The sequence below is a fragment of the Ischnura elegans genome, chromosome 3, assembly GCF_921293095.1.
Source record: "Ischnura elegans chromosome 3, ioIscEleg1.1, whole genome shotgun sequence".
Classification (NCBI taxonomy): domain Eukaryota; kingdom Metazoa; phylum Arthropoda; class Insecta; order Odonata; family Coenagrionidae; genus Ischnura; species Ischnura elegans.
Window position 1 is genome coordinate 42,807,493 of NC_060248.1, and position 24,509 is coordinate 42,832,001.

General features: G+C 38.8%; 1 non-coding gene across 1 annotated transcript; it reads right to left on the bottom strand.

The window, feature by feature from the left end:
* Positions 1 to 22,371: 22,371 nt before the first annotated feature.
* Positions 22,372 to 22,461, bottom strand: Trnai-uau. Its single transcript is given in 2 exon segments — positions 22,372 to 22,407; positions 22,424 to 22,461. It is a non-coding gene; the product is annotated as a tRNA-Ile (tRNA).
* Positions 22,462 to 24,509: the final 2,048 nt, after the last annotated feature.

Below are 24,509 nucleotides of genomic sequence, written 5' to 3' on the forward strand. Positions count from 1 at the left end.
CTAGATTCCCTGTTACCGCAACGAAGAATACGTGGCATTCCTTGCGAAGGCTTTCGTGTAGTTACGTGGAGAAGCCAGCTGCAATGCCGGCTAAACTGTCGTCTACACAGATGGACACACGCGATGTAAATCCCGCAAACCTCTCCCCAGAATCCCATGCACATATTTATAGACACAGATTTATCGCAGTATCAATTGATTCACAAAGGTGAGGTAAGTTAAGGGGCAGCGTCAATGAATACCAGTGTAAAATATTTTTATGTCTTAAATTAACAGAAAAATTGGCCTAGGAAAATTGAATAAATTTTCTGATATGGTGTATAAGAAAACTTTAAAGTCTACTTTTCTCCGGTCTCCGAATAGTGATTTCCAATACAGCGCCTGCTGCGAGGATAGGGGAGCTCATCTTTTACACTGATACATTCCTCATAAACAATCCCATTAAGGACAGCTCTCTGTTTTCTCATAAGTGCGTCTTATTTTGCGAAGGGAAACCTATATAAAATCTGATCTTTCACAGGCAAATAAATTATAGAAGGCATTGTATTAATGGAGTAGACTAAATGCTCTGAGGTCGATGGCGAAAATAGCCTTCTCAAAAACTGAATTCCTAACATATTAGGAAGCCCGCGAAAACTATATCCAATATAGATACAAGAAGGCTCTCCTAGCTGGTTGCAAAGGAATTGAAGTGTCTCCACATCCCATTCCAAAGCGTGTCTCTACATCATGAATAAAAGTCATACATAAAAGTCAAGTTCAGTACGGGTAAAAAGTTGTTACTTCGCGTATTTTTCATATGAATGATGTCAAATTTTTACTCAGAATTCACTGCAACCGAACTGAATAGAGATTGCACGCCGCCTCACCATACTCAGGACCATTATAGAATTACAGGCCAGACGCGATTGTTTTCTTTTCGTCATATCAATATTAATTCCACCTGAAAGCGTTCAAAATAATTTAATGGATAAAAATTCCCTTAATCGGTGGATTACTTTAATAAAATTTACTATGCGGTGGAGATAATGCTAGAGAATATACTAAGGAGTGGGTAAGAAAAATACTTCATGCATAGAATGGCTGATGAGTTGATCTACGAGAATAATTGAATACCGTTATTACTAATTGTTACTGAATTAACTGTTGAATAATTAAGGGAGCAGTCCCATCAAGCCTTTTGGCAAGTCAATTAAAATGGCACTCACCGATTATTGCTTACGTGAATTTTGACCGTAAACAAGATATGACGTCTATGTTTAATCCCTTCCCAATACGGGGCAATGTGAAAGTTTATTCTCTTCCACAAATGCTGGTCCCTTGAAAATGACAACGAGGTGAACATCGATGCTGATTTGATCCCTTATTCCCTGAGGATATTTCACCCCTCAAACTGTTTAGTGGGTAAGGTTTTCGAATTTATCACCAAAAGACTGACCGCAAGAAACTTAAAAACACCGGTGAATCACGCATGTTTAAACACGTTAATTTAAAAGGTCTTCTCACTTAATTGCGTTAAAATTAACGTTCTTAGCAGGAAAAAGAATGCGACGGGCCGACTGGGCGGCAGTCACACTAGCCGCGCCCTCACACGTGGTGGCTGGTTTGGTTCGGAAATGGACTAAATGGAAATCTCTTTCATCGCGATTAGTGCTAAAGGCGAAGTAAGGACATGATGTCTCCATCAGACACATGGCCCATTGTATTTAACATGGTTCGGCGAACAGCTAAGCTGAGACTGCTCGAACTAAGTGAAGAGCCACGGATTCCTGTTTAGTGGGTCGGACTTGCATTTTCGAGGGGATTGTGCCAGTGATTCACCAGAAACCCTTCATTTGCACACAGAGAGTGGGAAGATATTGCGGCAAACTTTGAGGATTTGTCAATAGTTGTTAGCTAGATTCAATTTTATACAATTCAGGACATCATTCTTTAGATTTTTCGATCCATTAATATAAAATAAAGTGTGCTTTGGCTTACATTTATTCATTATTTCAACAATGAAATTTAATGGGACATAAAAACGTAATAAATATATAGCCAGGACCTGGGTAGGTTCGCATGGTAACATATAAAAAGTTTTTATTTCACTATGACGCGGAAAAGGGATTTACACCTTAGAATGTCGGAGAAAATGGCTTATATTATCAAAATAATTCTGCGATTTCTTCTGTTTTTAAAATGATGTAGCATTTTCATATGCCAAAAGAAAGAACTATGGCGACGAGATTAGATGGAGAATTTTTTTCTTTTCCTGTTAAAACCTATTTGAAGATTTGTTTACTTTTTCTGGTAAAACCTGTTTGCAATACATTTCCAGATTCTTAAACTGAAGCATATCACAGCCTTTAACGAAGGAATCAGAATTATTGAAATAATTTCTCAGAGGACTTTTCACATGAGAATTTTTGGCCAATAAAAACAAAAAAACTGCAACGCTATATCAAATCCACCTACTGTCATTAAATCGATATTTGAGAAATAATAATGGTAAAAACGAGGGTACAATGAAAAAGTTAATGTGAACAAAACTGCACAGAAATAAAATAATGACGCGCGGTAAGTTCCGAAAAAAACCCGATAATAATTCTTAGACTATTCCCTTTATCGGTGGTATACCTTAATAGTCAACAAATAGGCTATGGTGATGGAGAACTATCCTCACTTGTAAGACTTCCCTCCTACGACGTGCTCAACCTCACATCTAAATCCCAGGGCATTAGGAAAGGGAGTGCGAAGCAGAGGGGTGAGAGAGGAAGGATCCAGTGGCGAAGTGCGCGGCCGCCCTCTGGGGTCGGTTACAAATTCACGGAGACGAAAATTACAATAAAAGATTCCGCAGTGGTTCTCCAGGTGGGTTATCATGCGCCGTGCATTGACGTAGGTTTACAAAAGTCGATACTCGCGTTACTATCGGGCATAGCGACCAGATTTAACGGAGAAATATGCTTCAATTAGGGCTGTCAGACAATACTCGTGACGGTGATTATTATGATTGCTATAAAAATTGTTACAAGTTGGATATTTGCCAGGTCATTTGCTAACAGTTAACTAATTAAAATACATCTCAAAATAATAATTTAAAAATTAACCTTTTATAATTTAAAATTAAAATGGAAATTAACATTGAAATTATGTTTCTAAAATAAAATTGTTGCACTTAATCGTAAAAATCTTTTTGTTACCGGGAAAAGGGCTGAATAAATTCTGCAGGGAGTCTATTCAAATCATTATTCGTCCTGATAAGATATGAAAACTTTTTTACGCAGGTCCTTTGTGACCGAAATTTGATCCTGTTCTGGTGATCATTTCTAGTTCCCCCAGCAGTTCCCCCGTGTTTTTTGCCCTGTTAGAGTGCGGAAGAGTGCGCAAACTTTAATATATGTGTGATCTACCTAATTTAAATAGGTGATCCATTAAACTCATAGCTATTCAATGCTAATCCTGGCGCTTGTGAATATTACGTGGCAAATATTGAGAATAAATGGCTCTCTCTGAGCCGCGCTGCAGACATTTTTGAAAACCGATTAAAATGTGCCAAAAAGAAAACAGAAATCAAGCTTCAAAGGGAGGGAGTGGTGCCTACTCCATGGGCATGCCTCGCCCCGCTTCAGCGAGCATGCGCGATCTTCTTTGCGGAGATCGAAGCGGTTGCGAGGGGACAGCGCGCAAGTCCCTCGACTCCTCCCTATTCCGCCACCCTCCGGATTTCACCTCCCCTCTCATGTGCCACTTCCCTCTGACCTCTTCAGCACAACACGGCTTCCATTCACCAACGCCTCCACTACTTATGAACTGCCCCTTTTGAATTCCTGATCTACCATCTGTATCGAGTACTAAGCGAATAAGGGATCAACTTGATGGTGGATGGTGATATTTGGTGGATCTGTGTTTGCTGAGATAAAATTATGGTTTGTTTCACATTTTTTTAATGGTCTGACCCAGATTTCGATACTATACACTATGTATTTACGGTACACCTTTGAGAATGAAATAGTGTATAATGCCGAAACATGCGTCAGACCATTTAAAAATTTTGGAACATACGATATTAGTGTATCTTTGGTTATGTTTCGGGATGAGAGCTATTAAATGCATGCTCCAATGAAGATGTTAGAATATGCATATGAAGCAGGCACGCAGCCATCTCCAACCGAAATGTTTACTCTTGTGGCGACTATCCTTTGAGGAGACCACTGGCCCAGAGGCATCTATCGTGCGACGGTCCAATTTTCGATATATTTACATTTCATGCTGTCTGCCAACAAAAATCGATGAATTTAACTTAAATTATTACGTACATGACACATATAGCCGTAAGAAAATTTAGAGGAGGGGATCGGGGGCACGTGCCCCCCCAGACTCTCAAAAATTAGTTAACACTTTTTATACGGTTATCATTACGTTCCTTTCGTTTTTGTGTATTACGGAGTCTCAATCATTTAATTTCATATTCATAACTTTCATATTAAAATTAGAAGAATATTTCGTAAAGTAATTGTTGTATGTTGTTTTTATTCTCAAGTATGAAAAAATCGTTTGCCTGACAGACCCTTGTGGCTCCCCCAAAAAAAATCCTGGATCCGCCCCTGCATATAACTAATTTACGAATGTATGGTTTTCCGATGGGTGCGAATCGACAACAAAATATTGGTATGGGCAACCCCAACACAACAATGCAAACGGCCACGTGTCTAATATGTGGGGAAAGGGTGGGAGAGAACAGGATTTATAGATTGAATGAATTATTAAATATGATTTATCGGAAATCGGATGGGTAAGTTCAATTTGGAGTGAGGGTATGCGTGGTTATCCAACCCGCATTCGCGAAAGGGAGGCTGTGCGAGTTTTTCACACTTTTCCTAAGTGTTGTCTCACCATGGTGAAGTCTATTTAATATATTAGGACGGTAACATTTTATGATAATTGAAACTTTGAGGAATTTTCGGATTGAGGGCCCCTGGAAACAAACAAATATTTAAATGAGACTTCTGCGTAGGCTTATTAAAAGACATCGAGGGCAAAAAATGGTTTTAGAGTGGACTGTTTCTTCTAATGCTAAAAGTTAAAACTACATATTTCCCTCTGAAAGTGGATTCGTGCAAATGATTTTTCCTATGATAAAGTTATGCTCTAATTTTCATTGATTAAATATCATTCGATAAAAGATATAGACACTCGAGATAGTAAATAGACGTAAGTAATTTCGAGGAAACAATTGACTGTTTTTTAATAAATAAGTCATTGAAGCCCAAAGTGTATTCGTACCTATGCTACATATTTTTGCAATCATTCACCAATCCATCTAATTTCAATGCGCCTTTTTTTCTTTTTGTTCAATACTCCGGCTATAATCGTTCTGAGACAAATGCTACCACTCTTAATCAACCTAAGGTAATAAAAATTAAGAATGGTCTAAACTACGATTTGTTAACCATCTCACAGTCTTCGTTCGCTTCCTTCTCTCAAATTATGATAACGCAACGCTTTGTGCGCTCATCAAGAGTTGTCGATCTTCACACATAACCCCTCCAAAAAAGAGCAAAAATGCCATCTTATATCGCGAACATCACCATCGCATCCGGAGTTGAGAAATGTAGATAAAATGGAAACATTTTCCCTTTCGGACGAAGGATATGAGTGTTGGCGTGAGATTTTAAAGACATAAAAGAAAGGCCTTGGCGAGATGAAGGTGTGGGAAAAGAAGGGATAGGAGATGAGTTGCTACGGGATGGAAGAGAATCCATTGTTGGATATGGCAAGATAAGGAGGCATGGTGTTAAAGGGGAAGGCTGGATTTGTCTTCCACTCGAGAGAAGATGATGTCGCAGATGTCGATGATTTACTGAAAAATTAAATGCTTATTAAAAACCTTTTCCGAGGGACTAAGGCTTGCAGCAAAACAATTACAAGCTCAAGATAGAAAAAAAGAATAATTCCAAGGAATGTGTTGGAAGATGTCCTCGAACAACGAAGATTTCCGTTCTCAGGAACGTAAGAATGTGCCGGAAAAGAGGAAGTTGCGACGCGGTGAGCAAGGATGGTGCGCTCTCGAACGAAGGCCACGGTATCCCTGCGAGCTGTGGGAGAGTTTTCTTCATGAGATGAAGGGGGAAAGGAAGGATTGGATTTACTGGGAAGGTAATACATTGTTTTTTTTCTCCACTCGAGCAACCATGCTCTCTTAATTCTTAAGCCGCTATCTATATTCCATAAATTTAAGGCATCCTGTAGGCGGGGTATGTTAAGTAAAATGCCATCTCATACTACAACGAATTTGGTAGGAATTAAGACTTAAAGGACAGAAAACATAACCAGGATGGGCATAAAACAAGGAATTATAAATGAAGAAGTACAGAAAGAGTTTATAAGCTGTTGCATCTGGGGCATGCATCTTTACGATACTGAAGCATTGACGATGGCAGCTGCAGAGAAGGTCAAGGATAAAGGAAGTAGAAATCTAATGACCACAAGAATGGTGAAAATCAAGTGGATATAAAGAGCAATGGAAAAGTTCTAATAAGAGTGTGAGAGAATAGTAACATTAATTCTTGAAGTCGAAGGACAGATAAATATGCCACATCACGAGATATGGTGGATTGATGGTAATAATCACCAAAGGACAACAGGTAAGTTAGGTAAGAATGGCAAAGGGAGTCATCGGATGCAATATATGGAACACACGATGGAAAATATGAAGGAGAGGAGCTACTTATGAATGATAGTACAAACTGATAGGAGGAATGATTTGGGATCTGTGTCAAACAAATCTTAAGATTGTTGACAGGTTGACAAGAATATAATGAAGCATAATCAACTTATATCAAATATAAGTACCTATTTCAAAATTTTAGTGCTCAATCGGTGGAGTATCATTCTGATATCACTATAACCGCACTCTGTAATTTTCAAGGTGACATTGAGACTGGCTTTAAAAATTTTGTAGCAAAGATATATCGACACAAACATTGTGCGAGCACTAGAAAAAGAGGTCATCTTCATTACTGCATTACTCAGGTTAGAAAAGTTGAAATGGCAGAGGTACTTCGCTCATTCTTTAGGTTAGAATTGATAGAAGGCGGTACGATGCTATACTCTCATTAGGAGATTTTTTTTCCAAGCCAAATGAAAGAATCCATTTCTACCAACGTTAACTTAAATATCGAAAAGAACGAGGTGTACAAAATTCGGTCGGAAGCTCAACGAAACTCTTAGTTCTATTAAAGGGTCCGGCTAAACACGGAATGTTGAATCTATTTCAATCCAAGTTGCGGTATTAACAGTAATTCTGAGGATGCTCTCAAAGCAATAATGCTATCAAAACATGAAATCATATATTATTTCTGGAAAGGTCTTGCAAGAGGTTAGGATATAAAATTGCTCGGAACTGAAAAAAAAGGAACATCTAAATCGATTGGGCAATTAATGAAAAAAGATGGATGGAGTAAAAATATTGGGAAGGCGTAAAAGTTGACCGAACTCATGAAGTATACGAGGCAAGATGATAGTTTAAAAGTAAAATTGAGATTTTTATTAAATCATTTCGAGTCCATACAACATGAAAACACAATTATAGGATAAACTTTTTTCACATTAATCATAATTGCAATCTTAATACAAAAGACTTGAATAAACTAACAGTACAATTAATTACTAAAAACAGTCATGTTCGGCTGAATGTGACAGACATTAAAATACATTACGAACAAATTTATAGTGCCGCCAACATCGACGATCTCTCTCCGCGAAGCATTACCTTAGGTAAGTTTATATTTAATTTACTTGAAAGTGCATTTAATGAGATACATATTCTGTTAATAGATGCATTCATTCAATTTTTTATTCGCACTCCTTATATAGAATTTCCTCGTAGCCTTACTTTTTATTGTTAGCCTGGAGATAGGAAAAAGAAGGGCAAAAATAGAATGGAAAGTATTGTAAGGGAAGTTGGAGGCGAGAAGAAACAGGTTCCGGGGGGTCCGGACCCTCCCCGAAATATAAAAAAAATTAATTTCCTTCATAAAAGAAAACAAAATATTGAAAAATCATAAATTCACAAAATATTTTTTAACAAATGAAGTTTTTACGATTATGAAAAGTGTTAAAATTAGTTTAAAACCCTCTACTTAGTACCCTGTTTTTCAAATATTTCCCCCCCCCCTCCCCCGAACGAAATTCCTGGCTACGCCACTGAGAAGAAAGGAGAAGGAAAGTTGAAAGGGGAAGAATGGAAGGGGGGTGAGGAGTGGGGAAGGGATGGGTAGATAAATGGAGTGGGTAAATGAGAGTATGGCAGGTGAGTGTCAGCGAGTTTATGCAGAGGGGAGAGAGCTGTTACAAGGTGGGAATAGGGCATTGTTGAAACGGGTAGGAAAATTGTGATGGGGGCGCAGGTTATAGGAAATTCCACAGGCAGAAGAGGTGCCCGACTTGTCTCCGGATTCGATCGACTTTGAACGTAGTTGATAGATTCGATACTTTTAACTTAATGCATTATTTAAGATAGACCTCATGAATGAGGTTTACTGTCGCTTTGGGAATCTAACGATTTGATCGTTGGATTATTCTTCCTCATGGAATAATCCTCCAAAGTCGTTAGAACATTAATAGCTTGGCTTGGTTTCGCTTTTTAGTGGGCCTTCTTCGCTTCTATAGCGTTGAAGTGTTTTTCCCCATCCCATCCCTTCCTTCCGTATCCCCTTCCATATTCCCCCTTCCATATTCCCCCTTCCTAGGGGCGTCGACGAGCTCCTATCGCGGCGGCGCCTCTTTTCCTTTTCCCTTCCTCTCCTCCCCCTCCCCGGATAATCGGGCGTATAAGCCACGGGAGTGGTTCCCGGCACAGGTGTGTTGTATCCCTGAAGGGTTCACCTTGAACCCTCATACTCTCTGTCGCTTTGGGATACAAATATTTCAATTTTCAGACATATTTAGAACATCTCAGACTGAACCAGCAGAAAATATTTCATCATTTAGGTATTGAGTACCGGGCACAATACATGCCAAGAGGAGAATACAATTGAAAATGGAAGATTTCTTTTGAATAAATGTCGATGATGAGAGATAGTGTGTAAGGAAATTAAGAAGTATGTGAATGAGAATGGGCTCTTAAGTGCTCCCGGCGTTATGGGTGGCGGCGTGGGTTATGACAGAGAGATTGAAATTCGTGTGAAGGAAAAGGAGTGAGGAGGTCAAAAGGTGAGAGAGGGAAGAGAAATAAGCGTCATGGAATCAAGAGAAGGCAGAATGCCTGGATGGATTCATTGTATGCTTAAGGAATGCACTGCACTGATGGAGGTTAAGCATAGCACTGATGGAGGTTATTCTAACAGGAAAGGAGTACGACGAGGCACTGCGTGTGTATTTCATCCGCTTAAACATTGGATTAAATGGTAGAAATTGCTCCGATAAGTAAGTCATTGACTTAATTAATTTTTTCAGATATCCTCCACAAGAAGAAAGAGGAGTTTTAATAATATTCCCTCGCGATACTACTTAAGCGGAACGAATGGACAATATCCATTTATCTAAAAGTAGCAGGCCGATTGAGGTTTGTAGAGCTACAACTGAAGTTGGAGCAATAGAGGCGAATAATAGAATTTTCCATTAAATATTACTTACACACCACCTTGCGACGATCTTAGTTTGGAATGGGACATTCCAGGGCAATAGCGGTTACAGAAAAAACTCATGGGGAAGGGGGGGGGGGCGAAAAAGAGTCCTTGAGCTACCTTTACTTCTATCGTAATGAAACATAACCAGTCACATGCAAGGTTTAAGGAAGTTTGATTTAAACTGATTATAAAAATATGCAAGACAATGCCGTCTTGTGATATAGAAAAGTTACAATTGCGGTTCTGCAATGTAACGCAATGCGAGTTGACCCGCAAGGGGGGGGGGGGGATATGTATCCGCCACTGTTTCAGGTTGATTGACAAATTCCAAACCTACCCGTAAACGATTAACTAATGATACAATAAGAAATTACTAATGATAATGTAAAAATAGGGAATATTGACATATTATTCTATTATCTGACATATTACCTATTATTCACAGAGGATATGAAGTTGCTAATCTCCACAATAGTATAGATTACGTTGATGACTTTCATAGGTAGTGGAAATCTTTACTTTTTGGGCTAAGAATATTTAAAAATCAACTGTAAAGCTGAATAACGTATGGGATAACATCACAATAAGTTTACAATAAATGGATGTGTTTATGCCATCATAATAGCACGGTTAATGCCGGCTCACAAATCAAGAATATCGATGGCGGAATGAAATGTTTCTGGATGGTGAATTTGTCCATATGATGAAAAATTACATACCTTTGATTAGTAGCTTATCACGCCCATCAAAGGTTTTATAATGTACACACATGGATTGGGCATAATTACACCATAGTATAGTTTTTTTGGGGAAATACTTGTGGTATATCGAATTATTTATGGTCAGGTTAGGTATAGAAACTAAAGTTTCGTGGGAAGCAATTTTCCAAAATAATCATTTATAAATCAGCATGTCGCTAAAGAAAAAAACGAGAACAAACTAATTTTCTATCGATGGAGTTTTAGAATTTAAAACACGTGTAACCTATTATACGTCGGAGAAAAATAAACAGCGTTACGATATCCAGTTCTTTTAGCACACCTAATTGCTTTGGCGCGAAAATTACCGATAAGGTAGGTAACATTTGAGCGAATAGGGACACCGTTTAGAATCATCTCCTTGCCTTTACCATAAAGTCCAACCGACAGTCATCAAAATTCTGCAAATTTCATGAACTCATTTGCCGTTGCCAGATCCTATGAATGTCATTAGTTGCTTCTAAGCTAAAAGCATCTTGATTTTTATTGCCTTCGCTCGAGGTATACTCATTAAAATCGTGGTCCTTCTTCACAAAACTTAATTTCGCGTTGTAACCTTATAATTCCATGAATTCCACCAGGATGAAAAATAACTGTCTTAGTAACTAGGATGGGGTAGATAGAAGAATTTATTTCCTCCGTGCTCCACCACTTCACGAAAACGGTTATTCATCAGATTTTGGTGACAATTACACATATCAATGATAGCAGAAAATTATGGGCAAAGAGAGAGTTACACACATGCCTTTTTTGCTATTTGCTGACGCCATAGTGAACCCAAGGTTGGATAGCGGTCATTCCACAGAAAGTTTACTTGATTCTGATGCTCTAATTATAAAAATTTTTTCTGAAAAACAACAGCTAAAAATGGCATCTACATCATCGATTCCTGATTCTTTTCTATGTGTATCGTCAGAAAATAGTTTATTGTAACTACTCTTTAAGTAATTTCGATTGAAATGAGGAGTTTATCGTTATTTTTAAAAATAAAGTATCCAACAAAGTTATTAAATTCTGCTTCAGACATTCGAAAAATAGACCTATATGAATCGAGGCATGTTAAGAAATGTATTGTAACAGTAGCTTTTACAATCCGCAATGGTCAAAGAGAAGACTTGCACAATCCGGATTTCAATTATGGTCCAGCATTGTGCAAGTTTTCTCTTTCACCATTGTGGATTGTAAAAGTTACTGCTATAATGAGTGAAATTCCACAAAGTGATCACTAATGCCATTTCATTCATGTTAATAAATCGTTCGAAACTTACGGTTTATTTACCTTTTATTTTGGAGTGAAGTCCGAATAAACTAGACAAGACGTGTGGGCGCTTTTAAGATGGGGGTAGAAATGCAGAGAGGAACGAGAATATGATAGTGGTAACAGGTCGTGGCGGTTATTTGAAAGAGGTAAGCCGGTACGCGGAGAGAGAGGGCAGTCGGAGATTGGTGGCAGATAGTGGGATGGCAGCAAAGGAGTAATAATATAGGCAGCCAAGGGAGCGGTGCACAAGGAAATGGAGATAGGCGGGCAGCAGGAGAGATTAGTGAGTGGAGGGTAGAGAAGTTGGAGGTGAGTGATAATGGATGGAAAAACACGGATGCGGATTGACACAAAGACTTCTTAACTGTGGGGGAATGACACAACCTATTTTGAACGGAATTCGCCCCACCTTCTTTTATGGGCAATTACAAAGTTAAATTAGTCGTAACAGCAATACATCCTATTTAATATATACGCTACGTAAATATTTAGTTTGAAGCATTGATTTAAATATAAGTAAAGTAACAGTGAAACGTTTCCACTTTCCCAACTCGAGGCGTAAGGTGACCGAGGTGGTGACCGCAAGTTTTAGCCAGCGCGCTGCGCTCGAATATTTTTTCCAAAAATTTGCTGAAAAGGTTCACTTCGCAAAATATGCAGCGGTAAATGCTTGTGAGAGCTATTTGCTTCTGGAATCCTCCAATCCTTGATGTAAAAATATACTATACTATTCCGCCATTTCCAGTGGCCTCATGGAGGTTAACCCTTTCAGACCTAGCGTCTGACCTAGTTTACTCATCGTTTCATTCAACACGTGATCTAAAAAAACGTATTATTAACGTCTGGTTATATCAAGGGCTGTAAGACCAAGAAAATTATTCCATCAAAAGGTTTTAAATTTTATGTTATTTAGGTAAAAACTACTCAAGCAGCTCCTCGGTAAAAATTAATTCAGACCTGAGAGGGTGAAAAGCGATTCACCCCTAAAGTCTCCAAAAAAGAAGAAGTAACGCTTGATTTACAATAATTTAACGACCCAGGGTAATCCCAAAGTAGACAACAAATACCTACTATTAAATAGGTACACTACTTTAATATTTCGTTTTAATCGTTAATTTAAATATATTACATGACCATGAACTTTATAATTTTTTAACAATGAAATTAGAAGTGAAATTGCCGTAAAACAACCTCTGGAATTCTGGTAACTGCTGATAAGCCAGTGGTGTGACTTGAAGCAGTCACCACCAAGTAAATATAGTTCGGTAGTTCCATAAAATAAAAACCGACCGCCTTCACCAGTAGTGGAGTAGATACATTCAATGCGTATTGATAGATTTGATGAACTATACTCCACTGGGTATACTAACTTCAAAGGAAAAGGTTCAATCAGTAGACGGACTTAGAATGGCACACTGTAGCTCACGCGTTGTTCTCCACGAAGCCTCCAAGACAAAGGTTATAGCAAATAAGGTTTTCCAGTCGACCGCTACATACGACACCCACAGCGCATTAAAATGGGTTTTTAAATGACATCAGTCGCAACGCCTACGGTAGAGCGATTCGAAATTCAAGGGGAAGTGAACTATTATGAGCGCTGTCAACCGAAATAAATATTCGAGATGATCAATCTATCACATTCATAACTTTTCAATACTACTCCTCGCGAAAGCACCTAGTTTATAACCAAATGCGGGAGTAAATAGATCGATCTTTGCTCATTGTTGCGATGCGGACTTTTTTGGATATCGAATAAAAAGAAAGTGAAGTTGCGACATAAATAATTCATTTGCGGGGCGGACTGAGGACTCCTCTACCTAGTCTACTATCTAATATGCATTTAATTAGGGTTTGAAAAGTAATGAGCCGTTGAAGAATGGTGGAGCATGCGAATTTAAAACGTGGAGCAATTTGGAAGAGAATGAAGCAGATGCTGTGCCTTTAATAAGGAATAAATTAACTGACCGGAGGTATGAATGAAGTCACAAAAGTATGAACCTCAGTTCAACTAAATCAAAAAATGAAAAAAAATGTATCCGAGTCTTTAATAAAAAACGACATAAATCCACTAGGTTAATACATTTACTACAAATGAAAAGGAGCATTCGTTGACTTCCACTTATTTATCAAATCAGTAAATCAGTGGAAGTCAACGAAGCCTCCTTTTTCATTATCGAATATTAGCTTCCACGTAGTTGAGCCTAATACCATTGATCATTTACTGCAGGTACACCGAAGTGTTGGCTCTTTCGACAGAATCGGACGAAACGTACGTTATTTATCTACCAATTTTTCTGCGATAATCCACTAAAAACAGTCCTCCATCATCAGTGCATTCACCGTACTAGCCGCATAGTCGTCCCTTGATTAGCAGCGACTCCAATCAGCAACTACACACTTTGCCGACCACTTTCCCTATCTACCTCGCTGCTTCTCGCTCCCTCACCCCATCTTCAAATCCACCACCTCACTCTGTTCAAGTCTCCCACAAACTTCTCCCCCTCCTTCCAGTAGAAAACGGAATACGTAGTATCCAACTCCTGCTGGTTCCTATCGGCCACTTTCCTCCTGCACGTAGAGTGGTCACAATCGAGTTCTCACGGGAGAGGACGAGTCGGGGAGGAGGGATGGTGTGGGGAGGTAGAGACAGAGGGATATAGGGGAAAGGATGGAGGGAGGAGGCACTCAAGGGGAAAGAAGCGCCAACACGCCAAGCCAACCCTACCTTTGGAAGCGTGGGGGAGACGCAAGAGAGAGGAGGAAGGAGATAATTCAGGTTACCCGCGGCGAATCCACTGCCCAAGTACAACGCGTCCCCACGCAACCAAATTGGTGATAGGGGAGACGATCCTTCCAGCGGTAAGAGACTTATTCACTCAAATTAGCGTAAATTTGGAGTTGAAAGAATGGCAAATGTTGGCCCACAACTTAAAATCACCTCAAAAACCTCACTTGCGGCAGCGGGAACCAGAACGACGTCACACGAAGTTTTCCCATCATTCATACTTAGCCGTCGCGTTTTCGCGCGCTTGAAATTTTTCACTTTTCATTTAATCGCGAAAAATGGATATCGTCATTTAAAAATCTAAAAGCGTGAAATACGTAATCCAGGAGTAATAATCTTTCGATTTAGGCAACAAAAAAAAATAGGAAGCCACCCTAATGGCGTAAATTTGGAGTTGAAAGAATGGCAAATGTTGGTCCACAACTTAAAATGGCACAACTCGGTTAGGATAGTCATTAGTTGAGACAAGCTCCAATTGATCATGGAATAAGCTAGTTATAAAAAATATAGCATTGCCGCGTGAATAGTTCTCGGGATCGCAACCGGGTCAGGAACTGCATTACTGTCAAAGTTTCGATATCCGAATCGGCCATCGTCCTCAGGGCTGTGAGTGAGCTCAACGTCGGCACTAATGCAGTTCCTGACCTGGTGGAGATCCCGGGATCTCTTTACGCAGTCTATTGGCCGGAAACACACTAAATCTTTCTAATATGGCAATGTCCGTCGAGAGCTATAAGAATGTTCATTAGTTCTCTGAAACTGAGTTTACAGTGGTTGCGTGATTTGTGCTTTGATTATTGGAATGTGTTAATAATTAGCCTTGCTTATAATGAGTTTAAAAAAATGAAGTTATTGCGAACTTAGGCTAAGAAAAGGACTAAGGAGAGTCACATCCTCAGCAGTATCTATTGGTCATTCTAGTTTGGCGATGCTTTGCAACCTGCCAGCCTTGTGCAGGAAATTTCATCATTAGAAGAAATCATATATGAGCTTTTAAGTGATGCAACGATCGGGATATCGTTACGCCCGATTTATTTGCATTCTCTTACTTTCCGGATATTAATGAAGGGAGAATGCAATCAATGACGCTCTTTTTCGTAAACATTTAGTCCAAATTCTAGGCCTCTACCCTGCATCACCGCGTCTCCAAAGTGGAACGAATTTTCACGGTTCGAGCGTTTCTTGAAGGCCGTAGCACCCACGCCATAGTAATCACCATATCCCATTCTCAGATACATTTCGTTAGGGTTTGAAAAGTAATGAGCCGTTGAAGAATCGTGGTGAATGCGAATTTAAAGCGTGTTACAATTTGTATGAAAATGAGGCAGATGCTGTTCCTTCAATAAGGGATAAATTAACTACGCGGATTGACTACGCAAGAGGGATGAATGAAGTAACAAAAGCGTGCACATCAGCTAGACTATTTCAACTAAATAAAAAAGTATACAAAAAATGTATCCAAGTCTTTCATAAAAACGACCTAAGTATTCTCAGCAGGAATGGGGAAGCGATGAAAACCAGAACAGAGAACGCATAAGAGGACAACAGCGGATAAAAAAATAACGGCAATTTTACAATAAAAATGACGTTATTCTTAATTAAGACCAAAAAAATGACGTTATTCTCTAAGTGAGAGAAACGTTAAGACCATTTCTCAAACTTAAAAAGAATCATAATTGTCCTTGCTTCACTTAGATATTTGTCGCATAAATTTCTCTTGCAATTAGTCTCACAACCTGATGAATAAAAGCTTCAATGCATTATTAAAGCTTCTATGCAGCTAGTTGATAGTCACTGTAGAATTAGATACCGAAGAGGAAATCGCCTTTTAATTGGATGCCTGGTAGACCTGAGACATCTGAGGGTTCGGTATTGTTTATAGAATGCCGATCCTTAGGCCGAATAGAGGTCAAATTAGATTACTTTATACACATTGATTTTTTTCGACAACTTCTCAGTTTTATTGGAATTTATAGACAGCGAATGACTCTTAGTACTTCGATTCGTATTTCTGTATGATTTTGAATGGATGGGTACAAGATGCTCAAAGTGGTTGCATTTTTTCAATCAATGACTTGTAATGACTGTAATTTCCTGCGAGAGAAGTACTATAAAGTCCCCGTTAGTTATAGCATAGAAATTGATATCGGCAATATCGCGTCGTTTCATCCCCGGAATTCCCGAAATGACCTTAATTTTAGGGCACCAACAACTATTGTGCTCGCAAGCCTCAGAGTTAGAATAAACATGCATCCATTTGTAATTTAAATAGAGAGATCAAAAGAAAGAGCAATTTTTGGTGAAAACATAGAGGAAAGGGTCACAAAATTCCAGCAGCTACTTTTTACCGTCATAGGAAGGGTTTCAAAAAATTGCAATGTCGAACCCCCGTGGTTTGGTATTATTTTCATCGCCCTTTATAAAAAGCGGATCAAAATATGTCACTCAATTATATAAAATACCTATTAAGCAACAGTGCAATTCTTTATAGTGAAATCAGCTCAAAATATTATATTGAATATGATATATAATTTTTGCTAATGGACTAAATCTTTGCACATACGAAATTATGGACTTGGAAGCACAAAAAAACTTGAAAAATAAGGGATAAAATTTCAAAATAATCGATTGTAAGAAAAATAAAAGTTTATGATAAAATTACTAACAAACGTCTGAAAATAGGACAGACGTGAAACGATAGGGTCTCTTGGATAAACTAAAACGAAGATTTGATTATAATGGTCTGGATGATACCTACAGATTGAGCAAAGTCAATAGATGCATTCTAACTGGAAATGTCATTGTAAATTTGTCACTGTACTCAAATTATAATGAAAGATGTGATCACTTTTCTAACAATAACAGCTATACCATAGGCATAATGATTTCCTAAATTCATAAAATCAGAGCCAGAAACACTTTAAAGGTCTAAATTTAGATCAGTTGGGCCACGGCTTATTGAAAAATTTACATTCTCATGAAGTAACCGACGGTTATGTAAGTCCTCTATTTTATTACCGTCACCTTCAAGCTGTAAATAGTAACTATAACTGCTGCGATATTAAAACTTTTCATGCACCATCATCATCAACAGTCAACAATCCTAAGATTGGTTTGACGCTCTCCATTTCACACAGATCGGCTAATCTTTTCACATCTACCTATTTCTTCTCCTTTACAGCCTTCTATACTTGTCCCATTTATTTTGTTCAAGGTCTTCCTTTTCCCATTTACTTGTCCCTCAACGATGGTCTTCATCAGCCTTTGATGTCTCAAGATATGGCCTATAAGGTTGTTCCGTCTTCTTATTAAGGTTTTCATAAGGCTTTTCTCTTATCCTACTCTTCTTCTCCTACTCTCCTCATTAGAAAATCGGTCGATACATTCGATCCTCATCATTCTTTCATAGCAACAAATTGCGAAGACTTCTACCTTGGATTTCTCCGCTGCAGCGTCCACGCCTCACTTCCGTAGAGAAGCACACACCAAATTTATGTTCTGATAAATGTTTTTCTTACTTCTGCGTTTAAATTTCTCGCTGTTATGCACCATAGGCGATAAATAATTTCATTCTCATTACCACTTTTTACTATTATCAGTCATCTCAGGACTAATCTTAGACTCCTGTATTTTACGATCTCACAGTCTAAAAAAGAGGCTTACTGTTTCATGCTATGATCTTATACAGCGATTCTTCTTTATTCATATCTATACGGCTTTTTTTTTCCTTTCAAAAAAATTTCTCTTCAATCTGATACCGTTTCCCATCGCAGTTCCCCTCCCACTCACAACGCGTCTTCCCTAATTACCCATCCTTCCTTCTCCCGGGATACTTACTTGCTCCTCCACCGTAATTTTGTCCTCCTACAACCACCGTCCACACACGAGAGGCGAAAGCGTCTCTCCCACAACAATCCCGCGGAGTCTGTTACAGGAATAGAATAATTAAAAACGAGTTATTTCGTTACGTCTTCACGCAACGCAACCAACCGCCACATCACTCCCTCAAGTACGCTTTCAATTACGTTGATCTGTTATTTAAATTCTGGAAAAAATCATCAACCGTGAATTTTTTTCTTCCCCCTCTCCGCCATCATAGCGCTGAGATTTTAATATTTCGGTATTCTCCAGCGCAGGATGATGAGGCGGAGAAGGAAAGGGAGAATTGGGAGTGGGGAGCCGTCCAGCAAGCTGGCGCCAAGGAGATTCGCCCATGAGCGCTCGACGCCATCCCACGAAAAAGGAACGCTTGAGAGAGGCAAATTAACAGAAAAATGGTATTCAATAACATTCTCCGCGACAAATTACTTTCAAGGCCCTGGGGCTCTCATAATAAATATAAAGCGAAATATATCCATCTATCACTCTTCTACGATCTAACAGTGAGCGTTCAAATCATCAGCGATATGGTTTACAATGTTATTCCAATTTCGGAGTACCGACGGAAATCAATTAAGCGATCTTCTTCATTAGTATTAATGTTTTTTTTTTAATTTCACACACCACCGAAAACAGCACTGTTTGGCCTTTACATCGGGGTTGATAAAATTTAACAATCACAAACATCCATGCCCTGGTTAAGGGTAATTTACCCAGGCGGAACTCGAACCCGCGACCTTCGGGTTGGCAGGCGAGGACTTTACCCCGCCGCCACAGGAGGATTCCACTCGATTTTATTTGCATCATCTGCGATGGTAAAGAGAAAAGTTCTCGGCCTGACACAGAGATCAGCAAAGCATTTTTCCTGCATGGGTGCAAGCCTTAGTAGTTTGTATGAATAGTTTCAACCTCTCTCACGATCTATTGTCGATCGCGTCTGCCAGAAAGGTCATGTCCAGCGTGCTTTGGGATACGAGAGGGATTCTTCGGGACTTAAAAAATTTTCTCGATCCTATTTACATTCGGTCTTTATTATCCTGATTTAGCACCCACAAACTTCCATCTGTTACCAAACTTGCAGAAATTTATTTCTGTGAACCGTTTAGTATCCAATGAAGAAGTTTAGAGGACTACGGATGAATATTTTCAGAACTCTCCAGACTCTCATTTCTTGGAAGGAATGCTGATGCTGGAAAAACGATGGACTTAAGGCATTGGAGTCCAGGGAGACTATGTGAAAAATTAAATAATTTTTAACCGAAATTCACAACCTTTCATAGTAAATCCGAGAACTTTTCACTTTACCCTCATGGTGACGGTACTATTAGTGAGCAGAGATTTCAATATTGCTTTAGAATATGACACAACTTACTGTAGAATAAAAAGATTCCTATTAAACAAGAGATAAAATTTAACACAGTTTGTAAGCAATGCATTATTATTATCATTAATTTTGTTCTCTTGAGATATTATTTAGAGGATAAGTTCTTCGAATACCCCTACATTTAAGAAATCCCCTCTTAAAAACGCTGAAATTGATCTGATGTCGATGATGATTTAAATTACGGGATGAAAAGAAACCAAATCGAGGAATTATCAGCCATACATTAAGTGTTTTACTATATTCAAAAGAGCAAGAGGAGGAAAATTATTTTCGCCTTTAAAATTCATCCCTGTAGATTACAACATCTCCGAAACCATACTGATAGTTTATCTCATGACCACTAATCTAGTTTTTCTTTTATTGCTTCCCGAAATATGCCTTGCAAGAAATTTCGAGGTCGAATAAAATTTCGAAGAGAAATTATCATCTATTTTCCTAATTCCCTCTCTACAGATACGCCGCACTAATTTAGGTACAACCGGTTTCAGGATAAAACAGCAAGTCAAGAATCCAAGCGATAAACGCTTTCAGGACTCGTATCACGAGCTTCAGACTTGTCGAAATGCTTCACTCTCTCCCTGGATACACACGCACAAGCAGGCGACGTCCGTATGGAGGCAACCGGTTGCTCTCTACAAAACATTAAACGAGAAAGAAAAAAAGGAAGATTAAAAGGACTCGGAATGGTTCAGGGAGGGTGAAATATGAAGAGTTCAAGTCTCTCTGGACGACTTCCGGATCGGATAATGGAAAGGGAAGAAAGAGAAAATATAACTCGCGGGGAGATAGGACACGAATCGAGGGGGAGTACTCGTTGTCTTTCAACCCCACTACACCGAGGACGGGCGAAAAAGCACGCGTGGTCTCGCGGGGAAGCACTTATCGGCAAGTTGCCTCCGCCTCTCTGGGCTTCGCCGTCGTGGAAAGGAAGCGGAGGCGAAGATAATAAACGTGGACTTGGGGAGAGAGAGGAAAGGGAGGAGGAATTGTTCACACGGCTTAAGTAGATGGAAAGGGAAGCAAGAGGGCTCGTTGGCCGATAGCATCTCCTCGGACCCACGATGAGAGAGAGGGAGACTTTGCAGGTGTCCCTATCGCCCCACTGAGAGCCACCGAATGCCGTGCGAAAAGCGTCTTTTAACCTCTCCTCCGACCACAATGGCTCTCTACCCCTTCCAGCAGAAGACGTCATACGGAGGGCGACGTCCCATGGAGGACGCAACAGGACGGTATCTTCAAATTGAGACGTGCTCGAGCCATCAATCTGGCGAGCGCCACGTTTTGCGTAGTGGGGAGAGAGGGAAGGAGTACACCTGGCGGCCAAGAATAAGCTCTATTCTTTTCACAATGAAATGTAAAACAATTTGTAATTCCACATAAATTTAATACAGTTTTATTTAAGACCCAGATTACGACGTGGCAATGTATCATCTGGTACATAAGCATCGAAGACAGATAATGTATTTCGATTTGGAATTTTAATAAAATAAGTTTATGTGGAGTTATAAAGTTTTCTGCATTTCATTTTGTCATTTCGATTCCTTGAAGTCGCGCCCGAGACCAGGAATCTTCAAATTTTAAAATATATTTTGGAGCGGTAATACGCATAAAAATCACACACTGGCTTTTCCCCCAACTACAGATCAAAAATTGCCTTTCTCCATTTACATAAAAGAAATGACCGATCATTATCCGAAGATACAGATCGACTAAGAGCAAATATACAGCTCATAGCGGTGAGAAAATTCTCTTGAATAGTTACTTGGAATCAATTCTCATAATATTTGGCAGATCATTGTAGGTGCAGTTGAAAAACTCATTTTTGCACCTTCAAGGTTGTATCTTGCTTTCTATGTTGTGCCAAAATGCTCTCATCTCATCAAATGGTCCTTCTAAATAGTTCAACTGTCTGTAATTACGGAGAAACGGTCTCCTAAGGGAATCAATAGTCCTGCGTTTGCGCCAATGTTAGGAAAATCCGTTCATCGCCTGCAATAATCATTTGGGATATTCAATCGAAAATTTTCTTTTTCTAGTAAAATATAAGCCTCACAAGAAGTACTTTATGAATTACTTTTAAATGATACCTGATAATCCATGCAAATATTTGAGGTTCAAACCTGTACTAGTGGCACGTACTTAAGAAATAATGGTGCGTAGGATTCTACGGCTATATGAAGAAGACATTTACAAAATACCACCTTTAGAGCGTTCCGTTTTCATTTTGTTTCCGTTTAAAGCGCGTTTAAAGCCTGAAATTTTAGTTCTCCAGCTAAAACAATATGGGAATCACATGACAAGGATAAAAATTGTTTTTAATTTGAGAAATTTAGAAGATTCCACCACTAATGATAACCTGTAGAATATTTTGAAAGGTAATATATATTAACGCCATTCATAAGTAGGCATTTGCAAAGTAATTCAGTTTCTATGATATTTATGTGGTAGCAAAGAACAAGTTTTAAAATTGGGTCTCGATTTCATGACATGGACACTCACCTTTGATTTATCTACGGAAAGTTTCTCGAAACAATATCTGTTATGGACATCACCAACTGAGAAATACCTCTCTATAATAACCAATATAGGTGCTAATTCATCAAAATCCTACTAAACCCTAAATATCTATAATGACTGTTAAAACTAAAAATAAAATTAGGCGATATGAATAAAGAGATGCTTAAAAATATTGCTCCAGGTGAGGCTCGAACTCACAACCCCGGCATTGCTCGGACACTGTCTTATAAGTACCGTGCGCTAACCAATTGCGCCACTGGAGCTTGTTATACAAAGTAGGATTATTGTAAGATAAGTAGAGTATTTTGGGTGGTATGGCACTAGCATAGTTGCATTACCCACCTCAGTCGATTTTAAATTTAAATTTGGGATGAGAGGCTAGCTATGCCCTATTATTCTTCGCTACTAAATGAAATTTAGGGTGGTAACCTTTCGATAGTAAATTAATAAATGACAACGACTCGCACAAGACTTTTGTCCCAGATAAAAAAGAATAGATATAAAAGGTATGCTTACAGCTTCACTAATTAGTCCAATGGGCTGAATTCTGAGTTGACGAATAAACAAGTGCAAAAGTTTTAAAAACTATTTATAAGGGTAACATGAAAGTATGTATATACCAAATCACCGCCAGATCTGATTATTATCAAACCTTTATCAGGCTTGAAAATTTTTCGACGTCGTCATTGGCACCAGCAATGGCACTTAAATAAGAAATTTTACAAACATGTTTCGATTGCTTTTTGGGCTGAAAGGAAGTGACAGGCCCTCTATCATCAATGAATCAATGGAATAAACAATCTGAGTTTAGAAGTGGCTTTTGAAAAGAGGGTCCCTTACTTTTTCTAAAATTTAATAGATTCAACTATTTCTTTCGGTACAAACTTTGCTAAACGAGCTGTCACTGAGGGATGAACTAAAAGGAAAACAGATGCGGTCGCATTATATTTTGTGCCTTTTGATTCCGTTTACATTGCGACGATCCGTGAGTTACAATCACTTATTATTTTTTCTATATTTTATAATTTTTTAACAAAGTTCTAACTCCTAATAGGCGCTTTCTCGAAAATGAATTTTCTTTTATTTCTAAATCCAGATAAGTGGTAATTTTGCTCCTTTATCAGTCTTCCATGTCGTCGTAGTAAGAATAGACTTATCTTCCGTTCCGACTGTTCCGCTCTTCTCTGCCCATGCCCAAACGTGTCCATCAAATTGTCCGTTCGCCCAACCTCGCTAGTCCTCCCGAGCTTTCTCTCCTCCGATAGCACTTCCGACATTGTTTTTTTATTCACATCCCCAACCCCTGCCCTTCCTCTCCTGTCCAACTTCTCCTCCTCCACCTGATAGAAGCGGATGCCTACGTGTAACCAATTAGCTCCACAGTTGCACTTAATCTCTGCGAAACAACATATCAACCAACATATGGGTACATTTTCCTTTTGCTTTACCTGAAGTGCGACACTGGAACAAGTTTCTCCCCCTCTCTTCCCACTTTTTTGAGGCTAATGTAACTGGCAGATATTCTCTTCTGTTCTCTCTCTCCACCTCGGGCGATTTAGACTATTCAAGTTTGCCCAGTTTAGACTCTACTTTGTGCCGCAAGATGGCATTGCGTACAGGATTTAGATACGTTTGCCCTTTGTATACTATCTAGGAAAAATCCTTTTGCAATACATTTCCTTATCTGAAGCAAATTAAAAAAAGGATATGACTTGTGATTTACGCTAAAGAAATATAAAAAAAAACTTTAGGAGCCGAAGTAACATACGTCTCAATACGCTTATTTATACCGCACACATGAATTAAGTATCAGAAAAAATTAGAAATAATATGACCGTTCACCAGCCAAGGTATTCCCACACTCAGATTAAAGAAATGTAGAGCATTACTGATGACGTGTATTAGCTGACAGCGTTCCATGACACGGATTTGCTGATAAGTGTCAATACATTTAGAGACAGAAGTAAAAGAAGATATTGCGGAGAGTCTGTAGTATTGATGGGCAAAGTCGATCATTTTAGTGATTCAATCATTTTGACTCGAGTCACATAAATGATTCAATCAACTGATTCAATCATTATGATCGAAAAGACTCAAATGAATCAAGATCGAAAAGACTCAAAGGAATCAAGATCGAAAAGACTCAAAGGAATCAAGATCGAAAAGAATCAAAGGAATCAAGATCGAAAAAAATCAAAGGAGTCATGATCGAAAAGACTCAAAAGGAATCAAGATCGAAAAGACTCAATCAATGGATGTAATAAATCACTTTAATTAATCGAATAAATACTGCCTCATCTGCGAAGAGCAT